The 25,189-nt window shown below is 49.9% G+C and overlaps 1 long non-coding RNA gene across 2 annotated transcripts; it reads right to left on the reverse strand.

The window, feature by feature from the left end:
* Positions 1-578: 578 nt before the first annotated feature.
* Positions 579-24,317, reverse strand: LOC119509224. Of its 2 annotated transcripts, XR_005211653.1 has the most exons (5): positions 23,915-24,317; positions 16,109-16,242; positions 14,840-14,899; positions 5,979-6,035; positions 579-2,812 (listed from the first exon to the last, which is right to left on the reverse strand). It is a non-coding gene; the product is annotated as an uncharacterized LOC119509224 (long non-coding RNA). The 2 variants fall into 2 exon arrangements; XR_005211652.1 differs by lacking the exons at positions 579-2,812; positions 5,979-6,035 and adding an exon at positions 10,481-11,267 and having other exon boundaries at positions 23,915-24,312.
* Between the last annotated feature and the right edge of the window lie 872 nt (positions 24,318-25,189).

The raw sequence follows: 25,189 nt of genomic DNA on the forward strand, positions 1-25,189 counted from the left end.
CAACCATAATAGTTTGATAGTTATCCCTCAAGATCCTTTTTCTAAGCATTTACAAATATATATATATATGCATTAATGTGCTGGAAATTTCCCACTGGCTGTCCGTGCCCACTCTCCAGACTTCTCTACCCTGCCCTGTGGTCTTTGAGGCTCACCTGCAATGGGTTCCTTTGCCTTCTGGCTTCCAGTTGTGTTTGGCACCCAACTGGCTGGAGACTGGAGGGAGGGAGAGAAGGCCCAGGGAGAGGGAATTCAGGGCGTTTATCTCCCCACCCTCCTCTCTGGATGTCAGTGGGTTGACTGCGTCCTCTACAGAGGTCTCAGCTCCCGTGAGGTAGCCCCTCCACAAGTTCTCTTTTTCTGCCTCTGGGTTCCAGCAAGTGGCAGTGGCACTCCCTGTGTTATATACCCCAAGGTACTTGTGGTTTCCCTGTGTCTTTCCCACAACTCTGTAAATATTCCTTTTATTAAATTCTCCTCCAATTACCCAGTACAAGTGTGCCATCCATTTCTTGCCTGGCTCTTGACTGTCTTGGTTTCCTGGGGCTGCTGTAATAAAGTACCACAATCCAAGAGGCTTAAAACATCAGAAGTTTATTGTCCCACAGTTGTGGAGGCCACAAGTCCAAAACCAAGGTGACAACAGGGCCCTGCTTCCTCTGAGTTCTGTAGGGTATGGTGGTGGCCTGCTAGCAATCCATGACATTCTTTGGCTTGTGTCATAACCAGTCTCTGTCCCTGTCCTATGGCCGTCTTCTCTCCATCTTCTGTCTATGTCTAGTTTCCTCTTACAAGGACATCAGTCATATTTGATTAGGGCCCACCTTAACCCAGTTTGGTTCATCAAAGGTCCCCATTTCCACATAGGGTCATATTGATGGGTGCAGGGGTTAGGACTTGAATATAACTTTTTGGGAGACATAGTTGAATCCATAAGAATAACATACCTTCATATTTAAAAATATGCTCTGCATATTATATAGTAACTTGCCTTTTTAAGTGATACATCATGTATAGCTTTCCACATCAAGCACAGATATGATCCACCTGGCTCCTTTTAATATCCATGTGTGCCACCTAGAATATAGGTGTCCTAACTCGTGTAACTTTTTTCTCTATTGATGGGACCTTTCAGTTGTTCCCAACTTTTTTCCCTTTACAGACATTGACACAAATGAACGTAAACACCGATTCTGTCTAAGCTCTGCATCGTTGGGGGAAGTGAACTTGATATAACAGAGCTTAAGGGTGTGGGTTCTGGAGCCACATCTCCCTGGGTTCAAACCCCGTTTCCTCTACCTAATGGCTGTGAGCCCATGGGTGTATTTAATGCCCCCCGACCCTTCAGTTCCCTCCTCTGTACAAAGGTGGCAATAGCTCCCCAAGGGGTGATCGGGAGGGGGAAATCTCACAGAGTTGGCAGGTGAGGCACTGACTCTTTCACTCTCTCTGGATTCAGTTTCCCCATCTGTAAACTCATGGAGTAGTGTTGTGGATTAAATCTCACAGGGTTGTAAAGATTAAATGAAATAATCCAAGTAAAGCACTTAGTATGGTGCCTGGCCTGTAGTAAGTGCCCCATAAATGTTAGCCCTTGTGATTATCACCCATAAGCTCTACTAAGCTTGATATTTTATTACAGGTATTAAAACTACTATACAGCTTTATAGCAGTTATATTTTACATTGATTATGGTTCTTAACAACTAAAAATATTTGCTGCGAGTAATCTAGGCAGAAGACTTTATTTAAATAGGCCTCTTAGGGATAGAAATGTACATAGAAACACAGTTTATTAATTTATTCCTTGTTATTTCCTGTTGGGGATATTAACCAACGTCTCTTCCTTAGCTGTTATATAAGTGAGTGTTTAGGGCTGCCAGGGTGAATAGAATGGATGTCTTTTGACGATCAGCCCCATAATGAGAAATCCAGTTTATATTTTCCCTCTATCTCGCTCTCTTTGCCAACATTCATATTTCTTCCTTCCATTTGCCTCACCATGATGAGAGCTGACAGGAGACACTGAGACGGAATGAGCCTGTTTGGAATTCTCAAACTATGGGAACCTGTAAATACTGGGTGGGAATACTAATCCCACAGAGCATTCCAAGTCGCCAGGTGAGGAGTCCATGGTGGTTTCAGAATAAACATCTACAGAGGCTGGCTGGGTCACAGCTGCCAAAGAGGAGACTGAAGATTTTCAGAACCGACAGCCCTGCCAGAGAACTGCTAGTTGTAACTGCAGTTGTGACAATTAAGAAAGAGACTTACAAACATGTTGCTTAACACCCAACTGTCAACACCCGGGCTGTGGCAGACCTACGGCTGCCCTCTGGGAGGACTTGACACCTCCATTTGGGCCGTCTCGCCAGCAAAGGGTTACCATTCAGGGAGGGTTCACCAGGAGGCAGGAGGCATCAGGGCTTGCTGTCGCGTTGCCCACTAGGGTAAAAGCCACTGGGCCGGGCGTCGAACCATGTGGGCTGTGCGGCGTCAGAGCCTGGCTGGTGGGAAGGGGCGTGCTCTTCCTGCAGAGCCGTCTCCGCCCTTCCCTGTTCCTGGCACACAGAGGAATGTGCCCTGGACGGCTCTTTGCCCTGAGAAACTGGGACAAGGCCACGGGGTGCTCCGTGCCCACACGAACAGGGAATGTGATCCAGCCTGCTCAGCCCTCCGCGGTGTGAGAGGCTGCTTTCCTCACGGCTCCAGTTTGTTGTTCCAGGGTCAGGGGGATGGAGGGAGAGAGGAGACTTGTTAAGAAGGCAGATTCCCCAGGTGCGCCTCCGGAAATTCTGACCCTGTAGACAAGACTCCACACCAGAGAAACATCGTCCATGAAAGAATCAGAAACGGGTGGCCAAAAGTGGCCACCAACACTACCACAGACAATGTCTTACAAATGTCAGTGCCAACATTTAAAACTTGAGAGATTTGCTGTAAAAACTGTATTTCCATTTAGATCACTGGCAGCCCCAGGCCTACATTACCACGAGGCAGTAAAGGCTGCATCTGCCCCTTGAGAGAGAGCTGGTGCCAGCCCCCCACACCCCACAGTGATGCACGTGCTCTCACCCCTCCAGCCCTCTCCTCTGAGCATTTGGGTTTGCAACCTCTGCTCAACGACAGGGCAAGGAGAAGTCAAAGAGGCCCAAAGAACTCTTTACTGAATCCCCAGCTGCTACCAAGTGGCATTAATGTCTCCCTGCTTAGTTTCCTAAATCCACTTTTCTATATTACCTCCCACGAGAGCTGGGGCTTTGTCTGTTTTGTCCTCTGCAGTATCCCCAGTGCCTAGCACAGCACCTGGCACCCAGTAGGGGTTCAAAAATGTGTGCCGAGCAAATCAAAACCTCAATGAGATACCACTTCACACCCACTTAGATAGCGATAATAATAATAATAAAAAGGAAAATAAGTGCTGGCAAGGATGTGGAGAATTTGTAACCTTTACACATTGGGAACGTAAAATGGTGCAACCACTTTGGAAAACAATCTGGCAGTTCCTCAAAAAGTTAAATATAGATTTCTCATATGACCTGGCAATTCCACTTCTAAGTATATATCCAAAAGAACTGAAAGTAGGTGTACAAACAGAAACAAATGTTCATTACAGCACTATTCATAGTAGGCAAAACGTGGAAACAACCCAAATGCCCGTCAGTTGACGAACGGATAAATGAAATGCATTATATCCATACAATAGAATATTACTCAGCCATAGAAAGGAATGAAGTAAGGATACATGCTATAACATGGATGAACCTTGAAACCATCTGCAAAATAAACAAAGCCAGACCCAAAAGGCCACATCTTGTATGATCCATTTGTGTGAAACAGGCAAACATGTAGAGGCAGAAAGTCTGAGGACAGGGGGAATGGGGAGTATAGCGTTTCCTCATGAGGTGATGAAAATGTCTCAAACTAGATAGTGGTGACGGTTGCACAACATTGTGAATGTACTAAATGCCTCTGAATTGTACACTCAAAATGGTTACAATGGTGAATTTTGTTACATGTATTTTACCACACACAAAAATATTGAATGAATGAATAAATGAATGAATCAGCCACTGCCATGGGTATCCCAGAGACTCTGGACTATCTCAGGAGGTCTGTCCCACCCACACCCACAGCCATACACACTGCTCTGGGAGGGCTAGGAAAATGGAATGGGAGTAACACCCCACTCCCATCTTTCAGGATTGTTGTGACAACTAAGAGATCATAACAGAAAGTTCTGGGCACATAGTAGGTCCATAGTAAGTGCTAGTTCCCTTCAGGTCCCCATTAATAGGCAAGTATGCTTTATATATATATATATAAATAAAAAAGGCCTGAAGGCAGAGGGGCTTCTGCACACTCAGCTCAGTCTCTGGCACATGGCGGACACACAGGAAGTACTTCCCGCTTGCTGAATGAAGGGATGAAAGCTATCGGATCCTGGCCGGAGTCTGGACACTTGGACAGAGGCTTTTCTGGGCAAGCTGACCACTGAGAGTGCCATCCCTCAAAGTTCAGTCCAGCAGGTATCCAGATTTGGAGGCCCCACAGTTCCCGTCACAGTGCTGAGCCCAATGTGAAGCCGTTACAACTTAATTTCTTGTGGTTCAATGATAGCAAGCCTAATTTCATGCAGGGGAAATCTCATTCCCAAAAGATGGTCCCTGCCACAAGCTGTGCCGTTCTTGAGTGATGGAGCTGGGATGGCGGAGCACAGTGAAATAGAAGTGGGGCAGCAAAGAGCTACGGTTGAGTAACAAAGGCGCTGGAGCTGCGGTGTAGAGTGGAGTAGCCGGGGTTCAGGAGCCATGGCGTACTCTGGAGTAGCCAAGAACCTGGAGCCGCAGGGTCAAGTGGAATGGCAGAAGCCACTAGATTGGAGTCCTAGCTCTGTCATTAACCTGGTGGCCTTGCAATTTGATTTCTCTGAGCCTCTGGAGGATTTTAAGGGGCCTCCTTTAAGTAAATCCTAAAGTGCCCAAAATAGTATTATCATGCCTCCTTATCTTCTGTATTACTATAACACGTGCTAAACCTAATGTGGGTGATGATGGCATATAAAATTTAGTAATCTAATGTTCTGCTCTTGTGGTATCAGAGCTGAATATAAATCAAAGTTCCACTCTGTCCCAGCTTTCAACACTTTAGGGAATCTTGGTCTTGACTGAGGGAAACCAGACAACTTTCTAGTAATTCCTCCACAATTTGAGTGTCTGTTCTATATCAGCCGCTCTGCTGGGCATCTTCTCCACGTCATCTCTTTGGTCCAATGCTCCCAGAAACCTTATGAGACAGATTCTTCCCCCTCTTTATAAATGAGGCTGAGAGGTTAAGTCACTTACACAAGATCACTTAACTAGAAGTGAAGGCAAGATTAGAACCTGAATCCATTTGACTCTAAAACCTGCCCCCATCCAGTCATTTATTCATTTATCCAACAAGATTTATTTGGAGATGATTCAGGGCCATCCAATGTGCTGGGCCCTGGAGAGGCAGAGGACTGAGATGTGGGCTTCATAGAAGGAGGTGTGTAGTAGGGCAGCAAGGAGACAGGTGGTTTCAGTGCAGAGGGGCTAGGAGTGACCCAGGTGAAAAGGGGGAAAGGGCTTTCCAGGAAGAGCAGGTGGCTTGTATAGAGGCAGGGGTGGGAGCCAGTCCTGGGGGTTTGGAAAACTGCAGAGAGTTTTGATCGGCTGGAGAGTAAGGGCAAGGCAGAGGTACCTCAATGGTGGTCAGGCCAGATTATAAAAGCTCTCACAAGTCATGCTGAGGAGCTCAGAACCCATCCCAGAGGCACTACGGAGCCATGGAAGGATTTTAAGCAAGGTAACAATATGATCAGATTTGCAAGTTTCATGTCATTTTGAAGCTACAAATGTTCCATGAGGTTCAAAAAACCACTTGTCATGCATCCCTACTTCACAACTCTCTGACCCTGTTCATTCTCAAAAATACACTTACATTAAGGGTAAGTACCTCTAAGACGGAGATTGACATGTGGGTGGCTTATTGGGGAGATCGCTGGAGCAGCACCTGGTGGGGAGTGAAGGAAGCAGGCTTGAGTACAGAGAGAAGCTGAACTGCAATAGAGACCTCAGCCGATCCCATGGGGAGCTCTGAAGTTGATCTGTCCCCAAGTAAGACAAGGGGCCCAGGCCTTTGATCCCTTCACCAAGGGATGGGGGCTGACAGCTCCGTCAGTTGAGGGCAGTTCCTGGAGCAGTCAGCAGGCCACACTCCCAGCAGCTGGGAGACTGGTTGCCTAGTCCCGAAGGCACCACAGCAGGCACACCACCTTCTTGGCTCGAAGCTGTATGCAGACAAGGCCTGATAGAGATACCTGTTCTGTTTCTTCACCTTACGTCCCGTCTGCTGCAGCAGGAGCCAGCCTCAATACATCTGGATGTCAGTAGGGACATAATTCCCATCATTTTTTCTCCTCTCCTTCTCCAGACCTCCTCTGCCAGGAACCACCCCATCCCTGGGGACTACCACTGTATCTGTCTGGATCCCCCTCCCACAGGGCACCCCCTGGCTGCTCATAGCTAGAAGCCACTAATAGCCACAGGGTCTTCTGTGGCAAAGGGCAGGGAGGGTCCCCTCCTTTTTGTGATACACACCACTAAAGGGGAATTCTAAACAAGTGTAGCCTGTGCCTGTTTAGATTGAGTTTAGACTGACTTTAGCTCACCTGTTTAGCCCCTGCTGGGTTAGGGAGTAAAAGTATCCAAAGCTGTGGGTATCAAACCTGGCTGCACAGAATTCCTGGGGAAGCTTTTGAGAAATATCAATGCCTGAGCCCCACCCCAGACCAATGGAATCAGACATTCTGAGGGTTGGGCCCAGGCATTGTGAGTTTATTTCAAAGTTCCCCTGGTGATGCTAATATGCAGAACCAGGGAACTCAGTTAGTACTTATGAAGATCTCTCAGGGAGTGCAGAGGACAGAGACAATTCAGCGGAGAGCTGGGAGGTCCTGGTCAGAAGAGATGATGGGAGTGGAAAAGAAGGGGCTAGAGGTCACAGAAGAAGGACAAACAAGGACACAATTTAGGTTAAGGCAGAGTAGGAGATAATTGGAGGAGAAGTTGCTCCAGGCTAGCGGTTGTCAACTTGTCTGCACAGTGGAACCTCCTGGGGGGCTTTAATAAAGGCTCACTGCTGGGCCCCATCCCCAGAGGTTCTGGTTTAATTGGTTCAGGGATAGCTGAGCATTGGGGTTCATAAAAGTGACCCAGTTGACTCTAATAGGCAGATAAGGCCAAGAGCCATGGCTCTGGGAATGACACCACTTCATGCCTGTTGGCCCCACCAAGCAGGTGTCCAATGTCTCCACCCAGGACTGGCAAGCCGGCCAAGTTTCTCACCACCTGAACCCCGGGATGGCGTCTTGAGCAACACCTTTTTCCATCCCATCTAGAGCCTAATGCTGACACACCCAACCTCCCTCCTGGAAAACCCTGACATGGAGCTCTTCTGCAGGACTAGGGCTGGACTGCTGGTGTAGCTTGTGTTCCTAAGGACTCAGTGTCCTGGGCTGTCTGCCCCTCCCATCAAACTGTACCAGCATGTGGATGCATGGCTTATCTAGTTTAGCATTTTCTTGTACAGTTTCTTTTTGTCTGAAAAGGAAATAGCTATTTTTTTCTAAAGACAAATGTAAAATATGATGGCTGTAAAAAAGTTTTCTTTTTTTTTCCAGAAGAACATGAAGTAGTAGAAGGTAAAAATCCCCTTAATCCCAAAACTCTGAGGTGATCCCCACTGAGTAAGAGCAAAGCAGCCCCTGACAGCGGGGAGCTGGCCTGGTGCTCACAGCTAAGGCCTCGATCTCCTGCTGAGCACAAACAATTTCATAGGCAAGATCACCGTGACTGCCATGATCAAGACAAAAGACAAGCCCACTCTGCAATCATGTCTGAACACAGACAAAAACAAGAACATTGTCCAAACCACAAAAATCACCAAACGTTTCCTACATTCCCAATCCTGGCTAATAGTAACAGGTGAATTATTCAGAGACCCAACCATAGAATTACCCCGTTCCTGGTGTTTTCCAACCAAGAGCAAAACTCTGCTCTCTTGAACCGTCCCCAAAAATACATAATCCAATACTAAATCCTTGCTAACGTCCTCTTACCGAGAAGCCCCGCAGTTCCCCGTGGTGTAACGCTCTCCCTCATTGCAACAAGCCAATAAACCTGACGACAGGAGTGCTCCTGGCTGCCTTCGGGCTGAGAGCATTGATGCTACAGAAGTTTTGGAATATATCTTTCCAGACATTTTTTCTATGCTTATAGATATATTTTTATTTTTTAAAAATGAGAAGACACCATCATATTTTGTGTCTTTTTTAAAAAAATTAATCTCGGGATTATCATTTTAAGTAGCTGCATGTTTCACTGTGTGGATGTTTTAGACTTGCTAATACCACTTTCTATTTCTGTGACGAGGAGTTTTGTTAAGTCCTTGGTGAGCAGGCACTTGTGGTTTTTTATATTAGCCATCGGCTGCAGCCCTCTTCAGCAGATTCTCAGGTGTGGGGAAGCCACAGGTGAGGGTGGGGACACTGCAGCTGTTCCCCACGAGGCAGGACACAAGGCCTCTCCCGAGGGGTGAGGAAAGTGGCCGCAGAGGCAGAGTCCAGCCGCAGAGCCCGCTGACCCTGAAGGGAGGCTCTTTCTCCCCACCCACCCACAATGTGTCACCCATACAAAAAGCGGGGATGTGCGACACACTGACCCTGGACTTTCCGAGCATCCACTGCAGCAGAGGTGATTCCATTTGGGATCATCAAGCTTGGAAACCATTTTGACAGATTTATGTTTCAGAGGAAGCTTCCCCAGGGCAGTGAAGCCAACAAAATTCTGAAACAGCAAGGTCAGTTGAGCTCTATTAACGAATTCAAGACAAGCCCATTAAATCAGCACCAGGTAACAGGCCTCGACTCAGCACTTCTCAGTCCTCACTGTGCCCCGGAATCACCTGGGGATCTGGTACTATGGATTCTTGGTTCCCTAGATCTGGGGTAGGCCTGGGATTCTGCACCTCTCAGGAGCTCCCAGGGATGCTGTGCTGTGATGCCACACGTGCCACTTGGCCCTCAGTGTCTGGCTGGGACTTACTGCTCCCTAAGGTAAAAGCAACAGGCAAATCCACCCTCGTTGTTTTCCAACAGGAGGGAGACTACAGTGATCACCAAAGGACATACTCAGCCTTGTTCCACCTCGGAGAAGGCTTCAGGTGCCTTCTAGGAGTGAAGCCACAGCTGGTTGGATGCCCTGTTCTCCAGTGGGTAAGATGGGAGCTTTGACCACGCACCTCCTGCTGTGTGCAGCTGCGTTCACGGGAGGTGGGGTGGCACAGGCTGGGAGGGTCCCTGACCTTCTGGGAGCAGAGTTGACTGGGAGCCTAAATAGACTTGCTCCCAAAGGGCTCACTTTCAAGAAGCTCATGGCCCCGAGGTCCAGGCGCCCCCAGGCTGGCACCCTCCTGCCCATCTCCATAATTACTTCCACATAAAAGTGTATTAGTAAAATTGAGAGGTGAAGACAAAAACAGGTTCAAATGAGTTCAGCTAACTAATGTCTGACAGATTCATAAAGGGCTAGTAAGGGGGGAAATCCAGGAGACGGGGGAAGGCTCTCTTACCTCGTCAGGTAAGCCTTTCTCTCTTCCTCCTTCTAGTGCTGGAACCTTAATCCAGTTGGACATTTCTCATTCTCTCTGACACTTCCTGCTGCCCCCACCGCCACCTTGGGTCCCTGTTCGACCCCCTCACCCCCACTCGATAAGGGTGCAATTGTAGAGGGGCCTTGGGACAATATTGAAGGAATGGTGTCTCTACTTCTGGGACTACTGTGAATTAAGCAGTCCTGAGAGCCCTTTTTTTTTTTGTCCAGGTGCATCCAATACAGCAGCCACCAGCCACATGTGTGGCCTATTTAAATTAACATTAATTAAAATTAAATAAATGTTAAAATTCTGGTCCTCGGTTGCCCAAGCCACATTTCAAGTGCTCAAGAGCCACATGTGGGTAGCAGCTACTCTGTTGGGTGGCACAGATAGATAACATTTTCATCCTCACATGAAGTTCCACTGGACAGCGCTGTCTAGATGTTTCTCACTAAAACCCAACAGGCCATAGGGTGCCTTTGTGTGTCTTAGGAACATGCACCCCTTTCTCAGGACACCTGACTGCCCCCTGCAGGAAAAATATAGCAATAAATACACAAATCTGCAACTATGCTGGGAATGGCACCCCCCACCCCCACCCCTACCTCAGGCTGTACCCAAACTGTACCACCATACACAGCGACCCTGAGGAAAGCCCTTCATCGATCCCTGTAACTTCACTTTTCCCTGTCTTCCCCACTTTGAGACCATGGCCACTTGTCTCTTCCTTTCTAGGGGGATTTTTGCAGCAGGTTCTTGTATCATTTTCCTGTGGCTGCCGAAACAAATTATCACAGACTGGATGGCTTAAAACAAGAGAAACTTATTGTCTCTCAGTCCCAGAGGGCAGACGACTGAACTCAGGATTTCTGCAGGGCCATGATCCCTCGGAAGGCTCCAGGGGAGAGTCCTTCCTTGCCCTTCCAGCTTCTGGTGAGTCCAGGCATTCCTTGGCTTGTGGTTGTGTAACTCCAGCCTGTCTCCATCTTCACCTGGTCTTCTCCTCTGCGTGTGTGTCTTCTTGTTTGTCCTTAATAACAATACTTGGCTATTGGATTTAGGACCCACCTGGATAATCCAGGATGATTTCCTCTCCAGATTCCTAACTTAATTTCACCTGAAAGACCTTTTTTCCAAGTAAGGTCACGTTTGCAGGTTCTGGTAGTTGGAATGTGGACATAGCCTTTGGGGGCTGCCATTCGATACATACGGTCCTGTCATGTGACTGTCCTAACTGTTCAGCCCCCATATGGACTCACCCAACAACCCCCCAACTGATTTTCCTCTGAACTGAGCTGTTTGGAGCTAAAGCAGAATCTGTCACCTCTAGGAGACAGGCTCCCTGCCTCAGGCACGGGGTTGTACAGGCCCCTCGTCCATTCCAGTACCTGGAGCTGGATGTGCTCCTCCTCACCTCAGAATCATCCCGGGGCACCCACATCACACAGAGTTCATTTCCGTGGGAGGGTGTGTGGCCTTCCCCCGCCCCCACTACTCCATCCAACTCCTCCCTCTTCACACCCCTAAGGAGGTTCTGCTCAGTCCGACTGACCGAGGCTGTGGAAAGACGGTGGGTTGATAGAGCTTGGACTGGAAACATGGTCAGAAAGGGAAGGAGAAAGAGAATAATAAGAACAGTGACAATAATGATAACTACTAACACTTGTATAGGGCCTGCTAGAAACCAGGTGCTATGTTACGTGTTTGTGGCTAACATGGTGGTCCGCACCTAGGAGGAAGGCGCTGTTATCCCCACTCAGAGATGAGGGATCTGAAGCAGGGAGGGGTTAAGTAACAGGCCCACGCCTGGCAAATCTCAGACCTAGGATTTGAATCCAGGTGGCCTGGCTCCAAAACCCACACTCGGACCAACAGAAGACATTGTGTGGCCCTGATAGTTCTGGAGTCTTAGAGCAGCTGCAAGAGGTGAGAAAGGTGCTTCTGAGAAGTGATACTGCGAGTTGCCAGCACAGGGGGTGTGAGGCTTGGAATTCCTTTTTAGTGACTTTTGGTTGATGAACAGACCTTGAGCAGAGACACTGGACTGTATGGATGGTGCCCAGCCTCCCTCCCCTCTGTGTTAGCCCATCAGCCAACATACATTCGTCATTCACCAAATAAACAAATACACGACTGAAGTTCATGATTAGAGGAAACAGAGCTCTCTCCCTTCCCAGTTCCCCCTCCTCAAGACTCCTCCACCCCCACTCCTCCCACCACACAGAACTGAAAGTTTCCTGTTATCTCACTTGCTCGAGAGGAAGCGAGAGGGAGGAATAGTGACCCAAGGTGGCCCGTCAGACAGCATGAGAAGGGCCCAAGGCCACAGGGGGAGATAAGGATGGCTTGACCTCTCTATCTGAGAAGGGCTAAGGGGACAGGGTCACATGCCTGGAATGGCGGGGAGTGGGGGTGGGGGAAACGCATCATGGAGACCCCTATTTGTATCCCTGAAGAATCGCTTCAGGCCAGAGGAAAAGGGGATCCTGGGTGTCGCTTGAATTATTGGCCCCACAGTTTTACCAAATTCAACCAATCACACAGGCCAGCTTTATGAGGCTGGTCACCAGGGAGTGTGGTTTCCAATTTGTCAGGAATTATCAAACGAGATGTCCAAGGGCAGGGACTGAGGACAATTCCCAGTGGGCTAAGACCACGGCTGTCTGGCCCATGCAGCCCTCACTCAGATCTGAGGGAAGAGGGTTGAGAGCCCAAGAGATGGAGTTCCCGGTGTGGTTGCAGAGGTGTACAGCTGTTTCCTTTTGGCATTATTTTCTACTGGAAATTTCACAGTCACAAGCCAACTCTTGGAGTTGGGGGAGGCAGGAACCTGATGGCCGTAGACTAATATGTAGGTATTTCCTCCTGAGCTGGATCAGAATTTTCCTGTGCAGCAAAGTGCAATAGCAAGGACCCAGGTTTTAGAGTCAGAATGGTCAAGGTGGGATTTTTGGTTTTGCCACTTACTGTGTGACCTGGGGAAAGTTTCATAACCTCTCTGGGTCTTGCTTTCGTCTTCTGTAAAAATGGGGCTAAACACTCATGGGCTGTTTGTTATTTCCGTCCTTCCTTCTTTTCTCAGCACTCCAGTGAATGTTCTGTCCCACATCTCAAACCAAAGTCTCCCAGGATGGCCCCAGGCCTTGCTGCTCCCTCCCTCCCTGCTCACCAGAACAGGACAGTAGAGCAGCCCCCCATGGTCCAGAGGGAAGGCCCTGGCAAGGGCCTGACCCTCTTCGGGGCCAGCACAGCAGGGGGCCTGTGAGGGTGGTGGGCCTGCAGCTTCCATGGGCTCAGGCAGGCAGGTGCCCTCATCTCACCCTTCCAGGGCACCTTCGGGCAGTGCACAAATAACTAGTTACACAGCCAATGCCCCCAGGCTGGTACATCAGCCTTCACAGGAAAGGCTCAGGGATATTCAATGACCTCAGCCCCAGAGAATGTGGGGGAATTTGGTGTGAGGCAGGGCCAGCTAGGCCTCAAGGGGAGGTCAGCGCCTGCTGGGGAATTTACCGAGTGAGCTGGGGCACCGCAGGGCGTTTACTACACCCCCTGGCATTTGATGTTAGGAAAGCCCCTCCAGCCCACGGAGGGACAGGACGGCAGGTGTCTGAGTTGCCTATCCTCTCCTGCACTGGCCACTGCCCTGAGACGCCTGGATTGTTTCCAGGTTTGTTTTCAAGGCTTCCGGCTGCAGCTGCTGGGTCTGCGTGTCCCCTGCTCAGAGGACTCGCCTCCCCGGGGTCCCTCATCCTCTGGCATAAGCCTGCCAGGCTCTTCACCAGAATTTGCTCCTCTGTCTTCCCCTCCTGGGGTGAATGTGAGACCCACCTAGGGTTACCAGATTAAACAAGCGAAAACACAGGATGGTCAGTTAAATTTGAATTTCAGCTAAACAAAATGAACCATTTTGTTTAGTATCTATGTCCCATGCATTATTTGGGACATACTTATACTAAGAAATTATTCATTGTTTATCTGAAATTCAAATTTAACCAGCCATCTTGAAGGTTATCTGGCAACCCTAGCCCCATCTCACTTTTTAAATTCTAAGAATGTCCCCCTTTTCTGCTTCTTATCTTTGGGATGACATGTGGAAATAAGGGCACAGAGTCCTTATTGCTTCCCATGTTATTGTGAATATTTGGTTCGAAAGCTTTGGAACACCACTTATGTTTGCAAGCATGTTTTAAACTGAAATTTTTATGAAGTATATATTTGACAGTCACCTATTGTAATAATCTCCAGTGGATAATTTTTTTTTCTTTTTCTTCCCCCCCCTTCTTTTTTCATTATTCATGTGTGTTTTGGAAATGCCCTGCTAGTATGTAGGAAACCACCCTACTCTTACTTTATTATCAGTGCTGTTGAGGGAAATATCCTTTCACTTCTCCCTTCTCCTTTGAAGACATGCCCAGCCACCAACGAGCACACTGCTGTGCAGCCTCTGGAAAGGGAAGCTTTTAGGCAGGCCCCAGCTTCCTCAAGAGGGGCTCAATGGTAAAGGGCCAACACCCCTGGTGTGTGCACTCTTGAAACTCGAGGCCAACTCTATGGGCCAGGACCAAGGGGGCATCTCCAGTTGGGTACATGTGGGGCAGGGGGAATGTGTCTCCTATATTTTTGCTCCCTTTTCCTTTCCCCACCTTTTCTCTAAGATAATAGACATTGCAATGTTCTAACATCCACAGGAGTAGGGATGGCCAGGACTCTTCTGGGGCAGACACAGCTTGGAAGGCCCCTCAGCTTGGAGGGTCTGCTGCAGCAGCCACCTAGGAAGGCCCAGCTGTTCCTCTGGGTCACCGTGAGACCAGCGCGGGGCCCTCCCTGCCCTTGCTGGGGAGCCAGCCTCTGGCCAACCCAGCTGAGTCCAGAAGTTCAGAAGGCAGTCCTCATCCTCCCGCAGGCAGAGCCTCCCTGGGCTGGCCCTGCAGCTCCCCAGATGCAGGTTCCCTCCTCCCTGCTGCCTCTCTGCCTCCTCCCACACCTCCCTCCCAGGATGCCTGAGGACTCTGTCAAGTCGCCTTAAGGAAGCCAGGTTGCTCCACACCAACATCACACCTAGCTAGGCTCAGAGGCTGTGAGAGCGGATGCATGCCACCCACGGGTAGCTCTGTCAAGTCCCAGGTCCACAGCAGGGGTAGCGGCTTAACGGCACTCACCTCCCTTCCCTGAACACTGGCTGGGAAGGTACTTCTTCCATTTTCCATCTCTTGTTCCATCTATGAGGAAGCAGAGGTAAGCTCTCAGTCTCAGACTCACATTGCTGGGTTCAAATCCTGGCTCCCCCACCTGCTAGCTGTGTGACCTTAGGCAAGTCACTTCATCTCTCTGTGTCTCCCAAAAGGATAATCATAGTCCCTATTTCATAAGGCTATTATGAGGATTAAATGAGGCAATGCATGTTAAAAGCTTAGAAAAACACCTGGCATGTGGTGAGTGGTTAATAAATGTTAGATGTTGGTTAATATCTAGACTGGCTGAGAGTTCTCTGTGGTCATCAGCATTCGGGCCCACAGTGTGCAGCACACAACACTGGGCACTAAAGGGGAGACAGGAGAAATTGAAGGGATGGTCTCATGCTCAGCTCTTGGGTTCCCTGGAATAAAACCTCAAAGCACCTGCTTGGTAGATTCCAGCTGTGCTCTGTGGCCCCCCAGAATCCCATGACTGCTCTTGCTGTGTTTGGGAAAATCCCACATTTGATGCCCATGCTCCCCTGAGGAAGGAGCCAGAGACTCAATTTCCCAGCCTCCCTCATGGTGGGAACAGGTACATGGCACAGGCTCTGCCCATCAGACGCTGTCAGGTGAGCCCTAGACTGGAGGCAGCAACATGAAGAAGCGGGAGACTTCAGGCACCCCAAAGGCAAAAGACTCCCCCCACACTTTCCTATACTTTTCTATAGAAGAGGAAGCTCCTGTGAGTTTGCATTGGACACAGTTCCTGAGAACAGGGGCTTTTGTCTGTTTTATTCACTTAGAAGGTGCCCAAGAGAAGTGAACGTGTTCTTCATAGTTCACAGTGCAAGACACAGGGGACAAAGAAAGGTCCTCTATTCAAAATCCCCACACTTCTCATCCATTGCCACCCGGCCTCAGCTGTGGCCCAGGGAGGGGCTGTCCTGCCCGGCCCCTGCAGGTGTCCGCAGAGCTACCTGATGCACGGGGGCCTCAGGGGCTGCAGCAGCAGCAGCAGCTTCTGGTGGACCGTCAGGCCCGGACTGGGAGCTGCAAGGGCCTTCGAAATCCTACTCCAACACGCTCATTTTAACAGACAAAGCCCCCAAGGCCCAGTTAGGATTTAAGTAATCCCCAGACCGGTCCCGTTCTACCCCACGGCACAGCCACGCCAGACGGAACGTCACGCGCAGATGAGATGATGCTTCAGTATGGACCACTTCAATAGATCTTCCACGCTATGTTGCTTACCTGAAGGTTTCTCTTTTCTTCTTTTCTTCCTTCCTTCCTCCCTCCCTCCTTTTCTTCCTTTCTTTCTTTCTTCCCCCCATGCTTAGCAGGGTCACACTGGGGAGGCACTTAGTGGCTGGGAAAGCCTGTGGGTTCTGAAGAGAAATAATAATTATGCCAGCAGTCAGTATGATGGTTCTTGTTACATACTTCCCAGACTGATTTCTTTCAGGCTTAGTCTTATTTCTCTGAGGCAGTGACTTGGAGCAGGAGGAAGGGTCTGTGCTGTATACTTGCTAGGCTAACAGTGGCTAGGTTGAGGCTTCTCATTTGCACTCAGGTTGAGTGTGCACATGTGTGTGTGAGGGTCTGTAGGAGAGTGCTTATGTGGGTGCATGTGTGTGTATGTGAGTGTGTGTCAGATTTAGGAAGGCTCTTTCCCAGAAGAGGCGGCTGCCCACATCCTGCAGGGTTAGCTGCCTGTCCTAGCCTTTCTCCATCTCCCTGTGATGCCCAGATGGTAAGGAGAACTAAAGCTGCCCAGCAGGGTCACTGGGAGTGCGAGGTGCAGCCTACAGCCCGGTCTGGAAAGGGGCCTCCTTTGTATTGAGAAACGTGAGCCTCCTGGATTCCACGCGGGGCGTGTCCCTCACAGAGAGCCCTTTGTGCCTGGGAGAGGGTTGGCCCCGTTTGTTCTGGCTGGTGTCCCAGCACTGCCCACCCCGCCCCGGGCTCCCCACCTTTCCTCTCCAGCTGCGCCTCCCTTCCTCACAGGATGCAGACACACCACTGCGGGCAGTGCTCATGCAAGGAGGCCTGGGCTTTGCCAGAAGCACGATCCTGGGAACTTGGGCCCGAGGCCAGGCAGCTCCAAGGACTGCTGTGATGGAGAGAAGCTGCCTGGGCGGCAGCTACTGAAGGCCCTCGGGGCTCAGGGTCAAGAAGAGGCCATCCGGGGCCGGGCAAGGGCCTATGGCTGGTGTTCCAAGGCAAAAGAGTCCTTCCAGGCCCATCCTGCCATGGTCGGGGGTGGGATTCTGCATGATCTGGCTGTTGCTGGGGAGGCGCCGTCACTGAAGGTCCCCGATTATAACTGCAACTGTTCAGGTTCCTTTAAAGTATTAAATTAAAACACACGCACATGTACACAGAAGCAATCGCAGGATTGTCAGAGTCTTCCTCCCCCGCTGTCGGCTCCCATTATGAATCTGTGGCATCTTCTGCTGAGAGTTAATTACATGTTGTGCAAAAGAGACAGGGCTTCCTTTTGCATTTTTTTCTTCCTGATGGGTTCTAACCTTTTTGGCTGCCTTCCTCTGCTTCCTCCCTGTGGAAGGAATCAGCTCCCGCCAGCCCTGCCCAGGCCCTCCCGGAACCAGTGAGCCGGTGGTGGCCCTTCTAATCCGGTCTCATGTCCTACCGCAGGGAGACTCGGCTCCTGCCAGAGAGCCAGGGTTATGACAAAGCACAAATGGAAGGTGTTGTTTAAGTGCCAGGCACTTGGCCCCTTGGGAGCAGATCTCCTTTTGCTCCCCCCACCCACCCACCCACACGCACACAGGGAAGGTAGGTGACGGAGGGTGGCCGTGGCTTCCTCAAGCCATCCAGTGTGAGGACTCAGAAAGGGAATTTGACCCCTCTGGAGATTAGAGGCAGAATTTCACAGTTGCTGGCTTATTCTCGGTTCGTTTTTTTCTGATTGCTCCCACACATAGACGGATATTTTCATTCTAGGGATGGCTCATCTATTCTCCTAAAAGGCTATGACCAACTCCTGAAGCAACAAGTGTGGACTAATAATCTTGAATTATTGCCTCTGTAGGCAGTGTTGAATTCCACCTGCTTATGAGAAGGTTAAGTCACAGCTGTTTGGCGCTCTCAGCATGTTACAACTCCCCTTTGTCTTGACAAGTCACAGCATCTCAGAGCTGGAAGGGCCTCTCGACCAGGGCACACCTTAAACTGGAGAATATTCTACTGGCCTCAAATATTACTCCCCTAAGTCAGCCAGTAAAGGAAACCTCAGGGTTGTGAGTTAAAAGCAATCTTGTCTATAATTACAGCTCTACACATGGAATACCCACTTTTTAATGGGCAAAACGTTAATCGCCAGCTGATATTTTCCTGCACCTACCTTTTTTTAAATTCGAAACCAGCTAGTGTAGAGTCTAGGAATGCTAAGTCACTTTAAGTTTTAGCCTAACAAATTAAGAAGAGCAAGCTGCTGCCACTGGATTCTAAAATAGAATACAATTATGAATTTTCTATTGTTTTGAATATTGTGCTTTACACCTTCCCACCTTATATGACCAAGAGATGACCTTATAATAAGAATCACGTCTCCGACTATTTGGCTTTTTCCGTCAAAGCACAGTGTAGAGCACTGAAACAGCTGAGGCGGCATAAACATCTGGTTGAACACACTGGATTACTGGTCAATGGGCTGTCCACAGCCCCGGTGGCAGGAAGGTCATAAACTCAAATGTGCAGAGCCTGTTAAAATGCAGATTCCTGGGCCTGGAACCCAGAGATTCTGATTTATTAGGTCTGAGGCAGGGCCCCAAATTCTGCATTTTTAAACAAGCATCACGGGTAATTCTGATGCAAGCACCCTCATGATTACATGTTGAGAAATTCCAGTAGGGGTCACGGCTGTACCTTATAAGGACACCAGCAGCTGATGCTCTCTTCCCAGCCAGAACTTCCCTGGAATGTCAGTGTGATGGCTTGAAGTTGTACGACCCCCAGAAAAGCATGTTCTTAAAGTCAATCCATTCCTGGGGGTGTGGACCCATTTTAAGTAGGATCTTTTGGTGAGTAGGATCTTAAGATGTGGACCACCTCATTCAGGGTGGATCTTATTCCGCTTACTGGAGTCCTTTATAAGAAAATGAAATTCAGAGAGAGAGAAAGCCGGGAAGCAAGAAGCTGAAAGCGACGAAACCCGGAAGACAAGGGAAAGACCAGCAGATACAGCCATGTGTCTTGCCATGTGACAGAGGAGTCCAGGATCACTGGCAGCCAATCTTCCAGAAGAAAGCATTGCCTGATGATGCCTTGCTTTGGACATTTTTCTCAGCCTCAAAACTGTAAGCTTGTTAGTTAATAAATTCCCATTGTTAAAGCCAACCCATTTCATGGCATCTGCACTTCGGCAGCCTAGCAAACTGGAACAACCAGGAAATTGTGTTTATAGATTTAAACATACCAGTTTTTTCTTCTCCCTAAAGCTAATGCAGAGAACTTAAATAATGCCATAATAAAAAATAATAATAAAAAGCACTCATGGTCCCTCCATGGGAGGGAGGCTGTTTAACATTATGGTGCTTCCTTTTCTTCCTTGCATGCTTTTTATAAAGTTGACAATATATTGAATATATAATTTTGCATCCTTTTAAAACATCACATTTCATTTTCTCTCATGTGATTAATTTTTTTTTTTCTTGAAAGGTAGTTTCTAAAGGCTGCATAGTATCCCCATCAAGTGGATGTGCCCTATTTTAATAACCTCTCCCTAACTATTGGCCATTAATTATAAAAAAATATTGCGATGAATGTTTTTGTGCACGATGTTTTATCAACATTTTCAATGACTTTCTTTAGCTAGATTCCTAGAAGAGGGTTATTGGAATAAAGGATGTATTGTTGTGGCACCTGATACAGATATTGCCACCTTTCCCAATCTACCCTCACCAGCATACAGTGGAATACCTCTGTGATCACCACACCCTCAGACTGCAGTTTTTTAAGGCTTTGGATATCACTCTAACCAGATGTCCCCTGAGCTGGTGTCAGCTGAGTCATAAGGAGCTAAGGTGCAGAAGGCAGTGTTTGCTCTTGCCCAGAAGGGTGCCCAATCCAGCCTGCTAGTCTGTCCTTCCGGGAACATTTCTCGCCCCTGTTCACCAGGACCTGTCCCAGGACCAGTGAGGCACTCTAGGTCCTATGGCCCATTAGAGAGGGGTCTGGCTTAGTATTTTCCTCAAGGTCACACCTCACAGGATAGAAGGGCATTTTTCTCCAAACTCTCAGAGTTGACTTTCTGGAATAACTGTTCATTGTCTCTTTCAGCACCTCCTGGATTAAAGCCAGGCAAAGCCTCATTTGGTGGCTCAAACATGCCTAGTGTCAGGGCAAAAGTCATCTTTTTCACTGACTGGGCCTCAGACTGATTCATTATCAGGGTTCTCTTAGGCCTAAGCCTTGATCAGATGACAGTTTGTGCTACTACTAAATTCCTTACCTCGCCTAGAAATGTCAGCCATTTCTCCAGTGGCTTCTGAAAAAGGGACATAGTTGGGGAAATAAAAAAGACTCCTCACTGCTCTCTCAAGTTGACTTTCTTGACCCTGGACAGAACCTGATCTGAAGAATGTCATACGGTAAAGATTAAATACACTTAAGGAAGTTGTTACCCCAACAGTTACAAAGTTTAGAACATTTTAAGCTACACTTTACTGAGTGCTCACCAGTGTCACTTGCTCTGATCCACTTAGGAGTCCTAACAGGTAGGTATAATGATCTCTGTTTTACAGGTAAAGAAAGTGAGACCCAAAAAGGTCAGCAGGTGGCCCAAGGTGACAGACCTAGGGCACAGTAGAACCAGAAGTGGGGCCAAGACTTTCTAATGCAGAGTCCATTGCTCTCTTGTCACATGATGCAGTTGAGAATGGTTTGGGGAATCAGCACAAGCAGCTTCTAGTGAGATGATAAATGCTAACAAGGGAGGCCAGACATTTGGAAGGTCTCTGTCAAACCTTTTGAGGCAGTTGCTCCTAGTTCAGCTCGGGTTCATTGCCAGCTTTTCTGGTATCTGCAGTAATACAAAATTTGGTTATCATAAGGCCTCTGAAAATGGTCTAATTCCTGTTAATTCATCTCCTGATTGTATACCTGACTTTAATACATCTGTTCCCAAAAAGTAGTGAGAAAGTCAGCCCTCTAAACACCTACAAGGAATCTTATATTTAATAGAATCCTCAGGAAAGAAGTTTGGTGAAGAAAAGTGGTTCCTAACTTATTTTTTTGTATGAATGTAAATTTACACACAACAGGATGAGCTTTAGTGAGGTTCAACTGTGTTTCTGCATGCAGATTTACACACTACAGCTAGCATTAGTGAAGTACACTGAATTCCATGGACCCTCTGGCTTAGTTCCAATTGCCAGGAGAAGGAGCTAAGCCTCTTCCTGCTAGAGGGCTAGAGGGGGTCAGTCAGGATCATGAGCCAGGGTGAGAAAGGCTGGGCTGAACGCTCAGGCAAACAGCTGGGTCAAAAACCATGAAGCTCTGGTAGAAGCACGCACAGCAAACAGGAAGTGTATCAAACACAAAGGAAGCCTATAAGGGCCAAACATGGGGGCAGAAGAGGGCAGAGTTGCCCTGGGAGAGCCCCCCAGGAGGGAGCTACAAGAACAAAGTTCTTGGCTTCCCAGTGGGCCTCTGGATGGAAATGGAAGCTGAATACAACCAAAACATCTCAGGTCAAGCAAAGCATGGTAAGGGCTGCAGAATATGTGCGAGGGCCAAGTGAGCACAGAGGGTGAAATGGAAGAGAGCAGCTTCACAGAGAAGGTAGCAATTGAGCTGGGCCCAAGTCAGGAACACAAGAAATCAGAATTAGAAATAGTGAAGGGGGTAACTCCTACGAAGAGAGTTTGGGTTCTCAGTCTGGAAAAAAAGTGTGCAGGTGGGGGTGGCAGTGTATGTGGCTTCAACATCCGGCCACAGCCCCCTCCTCCACCTGATCTTAGCTCCCAGGACAACCTCCATTGGTGCAGCCCATGAACTTCCCCGCAGGGCAACCACATATGGCCTGGGACCTTCCACCACTAACTAACACTTTCCATACCTACCCCTGGCCACTATTTCTGCCCTCTGATGTCACAAGACTCTGCATCTTGTCCCATCTCAGCAAATTAGACCCCTTGGTTTCCCAAAAGCTGTCATTTTTAACTCTTTTGTACAGAGGCCTGGAGCACAAGGCTTCCCAGAAGTCTGGTTCAATGCTATTTTCAGCTAGATTGGAAGGGCAGAAACAAACCACCCACTGGCACATTGGGGGAAGGCTACCCAGTGAGAAGTGGGCGGGAGCTCTTCCTCTGTGGGAGTTTGAATGAGGGTGAACAAGGGTTGTTCAGGGCAAGGAGTTAGTCACATGGTCGCAGTCAAGGCTGTGCTGACAAACAGCTGTGGACAGATCCGGATGGGTTTTGTTCTCACAGCTGTCAGCTACTTCTGTCTGCAAGATGAGACACCGACAACCCCCTCCCCGGGTTGGCATCACTTGTTGAGCGATGGCTTTTGGCTTTAGAACGGTCAGCAAGTCAGATCCCAGAGAGAGGCTGAGAATTCATTCCAGCTGGAGGCCCACCAAGTGATAGTTGTGTCTTGCTCATCCTGGGGTGAGGTGGGATGGGGTGGGAGGGGAGAAAACCCAAGCATCTGTGGATGTTTGCTGCCTCTCTCTGTCCTCCCGGCTCCTCTTCACCTTTCCTGTCCAGGTTAAAGAAGTTTCCAGAGGCCACTTGGTCGACTGCAGGCAGATGCCTTTTTAGGGATCCTTTGCCCTCCTTGAACGTACTGGCACCACAGGATGTGGCTACTGAACAAGGACTCAATGGCAGACCTGATTCACTCAGCCCCTCAGGCCATGTTACACAGAGGAGGTAACCCAGCCTTTCACAAGGCCTTTTCCCTTCTTTTTCATCTTTCCTTTAGGCTGTGGCCTAAATTCTCCTGTAGCAGGAAACTCAGCTTTTCAAGGACTCCAGGTACATCCTCTGCAGGCTCTCAAAATTCTACCCTATTAGTAGGGGGGTATATGGAAACTCTGAATTTTCTGTATGGTTTTTTTTTGTAAACCTAAAACTTCTCAACTATTTTAAAAAAGAAATTTTAAAAAGTTACTGTTAACAAAAAAAAATTCTGCCCTTATATGCTTTTTTCATTCTTCATACAACGCTCCCCCCACCCCACTTCAATTTCACTGGATTGCCACCCACCCTCCGTTTACTGGGGTTCTTAAATTATTTAACTCTTGGATGCGCGGTCCATGGAAGGAATTGGGTTAGGTTGGTGGAATTCTTCGGGCCCAACCCCACGCAGGCAGGGTTAGTCCCCAGAAAAAGCTAGAGCACAGGTCTCCCACAGAAGGGAGCCGGGTCCGTTTATCCAGACACAAACGTCTCTGATATCCTGGGGTCGAGGGTGTGCACCAACGGTTATTTTCCTCCCCCAGAAACTTGGCCTGGGGCCTTTCCCAGCCAGGGCCTCCCACCCCTGGATCCTCCCCCCAAGCCGCTCTGGGGCGGGTCCGGGGCCCGCTTCAGCACGTGGTCGGGAGGCGGCGAGTTTCCTCCCCGCCCCCGCAGCTCTCCAGGGTGGTTTTCACCTCCCTTCCTCCCTCTCCCCCTCCCCCCTGACTTCTGGTAAAAGGCTCCGCTCCACCGACCCCCCTCCGCCCTCCCACCTGCCCAGCCGGCGACTGCCCGCCTCCCCCGGAGGCAGCGCTTTCTCCCCGCCCCTGGCAGCGGGCGCCGCTTCGGAAACTGTTGACTCAGAGGGTGGCCGGGCGGCCAGCGTCTGATGTCAGCTTGGAAGTGGGCCAGGGAGGTGGAGGAGGAAGGTGCTGGAGGTGGGCGGGCGGGGAGGGAAAGGGGGCGGGAGGCGCAGCGGCCGCGGGAGGAAGCCCGGGCGGGGTGCGCAGAGAAGGGGCCCCAGCCCGGTGGGCGCCCGGCGCGGGAGCAGGCGCGGGGGCTGCGCTCGAGGCTCCCTGCCCCGCTGCGCACTCGGGCGGCTGCGGCTGCCTGGGCGCCCGTGACTCACTCTGCGTCACCGGAGCAGATGCCCTGGGCGGCTGGAGGCTCCCGGGCTCCCGCTGACTCATCAGAAAGCCCGGCTGCGCTGCCGAGGAGGGCAGGGGGCGGCGCGGCCCGCGGAGGGTGGGGGTGGGAGAGGGACCCGGGCAGGCGGCGGCCGAGGTCGCCTGAGGCGCTCGGTGCCGGAAAACCCCAATAAGGCGGCTGCGGCGGGGGGCGGAGAAAGCGGGGACCGCTGGCGTCTTGCCGTCCGGGTCACTCGCGGCGCGGGAGGGCGCCAGGAGACAGAGTGGGGGCGCAAGCCCCACCCCCAGCAGCCGGCCGGCCGCGTCGGGGGCTACTTCCCTTTGCCCCCAGCCCGGGCACGAGAGGCACCCCTCGGGTGTCACGCGCGCCCTGCTATGGGGGCGAGGGGGAGGGGCGGCAGCAGGCGGTTCCTAGTCACCAGGGCTGGCTTCGGTGGCAACCGAGGTCATTGAGTTTTTCCCTAATCCCTGAGGACTTTAGGTCTGACTGTGGGAAGAGACTGCACCAGCATCAGGGGCTGGGAGCTTTCACTCCTGGCTTCACTCTTTCTACCCCGTCCCCCTCTAGGGGAAGCTGCGCTGGCGCTGGCGGCGACCCAGATGGGGCTCAACACCATAGGCTGGCCTCAGCTCTTTCCTGTCACTGACAGCTAACCGGCTAACCGCAAGGCCCTGTTGCCTCAGGAAATGGAGCAGAGGGGCCAGAGAACTATCAGGATGTCGTGTGGGCAGAGAGAAGTTCTGGAACAGGGACAAAGTAATAGCATTTAAGAGCTATGTGAGCCTCCTCTATGCAAGGTGCCTCACCCTCCGCAGTGACAGGGATAGGTCTTCATCCACCTCCCCCATTTACACAGTCTGTCCTGGGAAATAACCCTGGGAGAAACAGCAGTGACGGAGGTACTGGAGCATGCAGAAGCTGGGTGGTGGCCAGACTCGAAGGCTTCATGGTGGAACTGGCATTTGGGCAGGGACTTTGAAGAGGAATGATTTGAACACATGGGGAAAGGACATTCTAGACACTCTGGAACCAAAACCCAGAGGCAGGACAGAGCAAGTTGAGTTCTTGGAATGGCAAGCAGTCTATTTTGACTGCACCAGATGTACAGATGGTGGACCTCAGTAATAAGGACGTGGTCCAGAGGGATCTGGAGCCATGGGTTCCTGCCCTCTGCCCCTGGGCACTGAGGCATGCCAGTTCCCAGACACATGGATTCCTTCCAGGAATTCTACCACCCTGCTCGGTCACAGCTGCA

This window comes from Choloepus didactylus, chromosome 14 (assembly GCF_015220235.1).
Source record: "Choloepus didactylus isolate mChoDid1 chromosome 14, mChoDid1.pri, whole genome shotgun sequence".
Classification (NCBI taxonomy): Eukaryota; Metazoa; Chordata; class Mammalia; order Pilosa; family Megalonychidae; genus Choloepus; species Choloepus didactylus.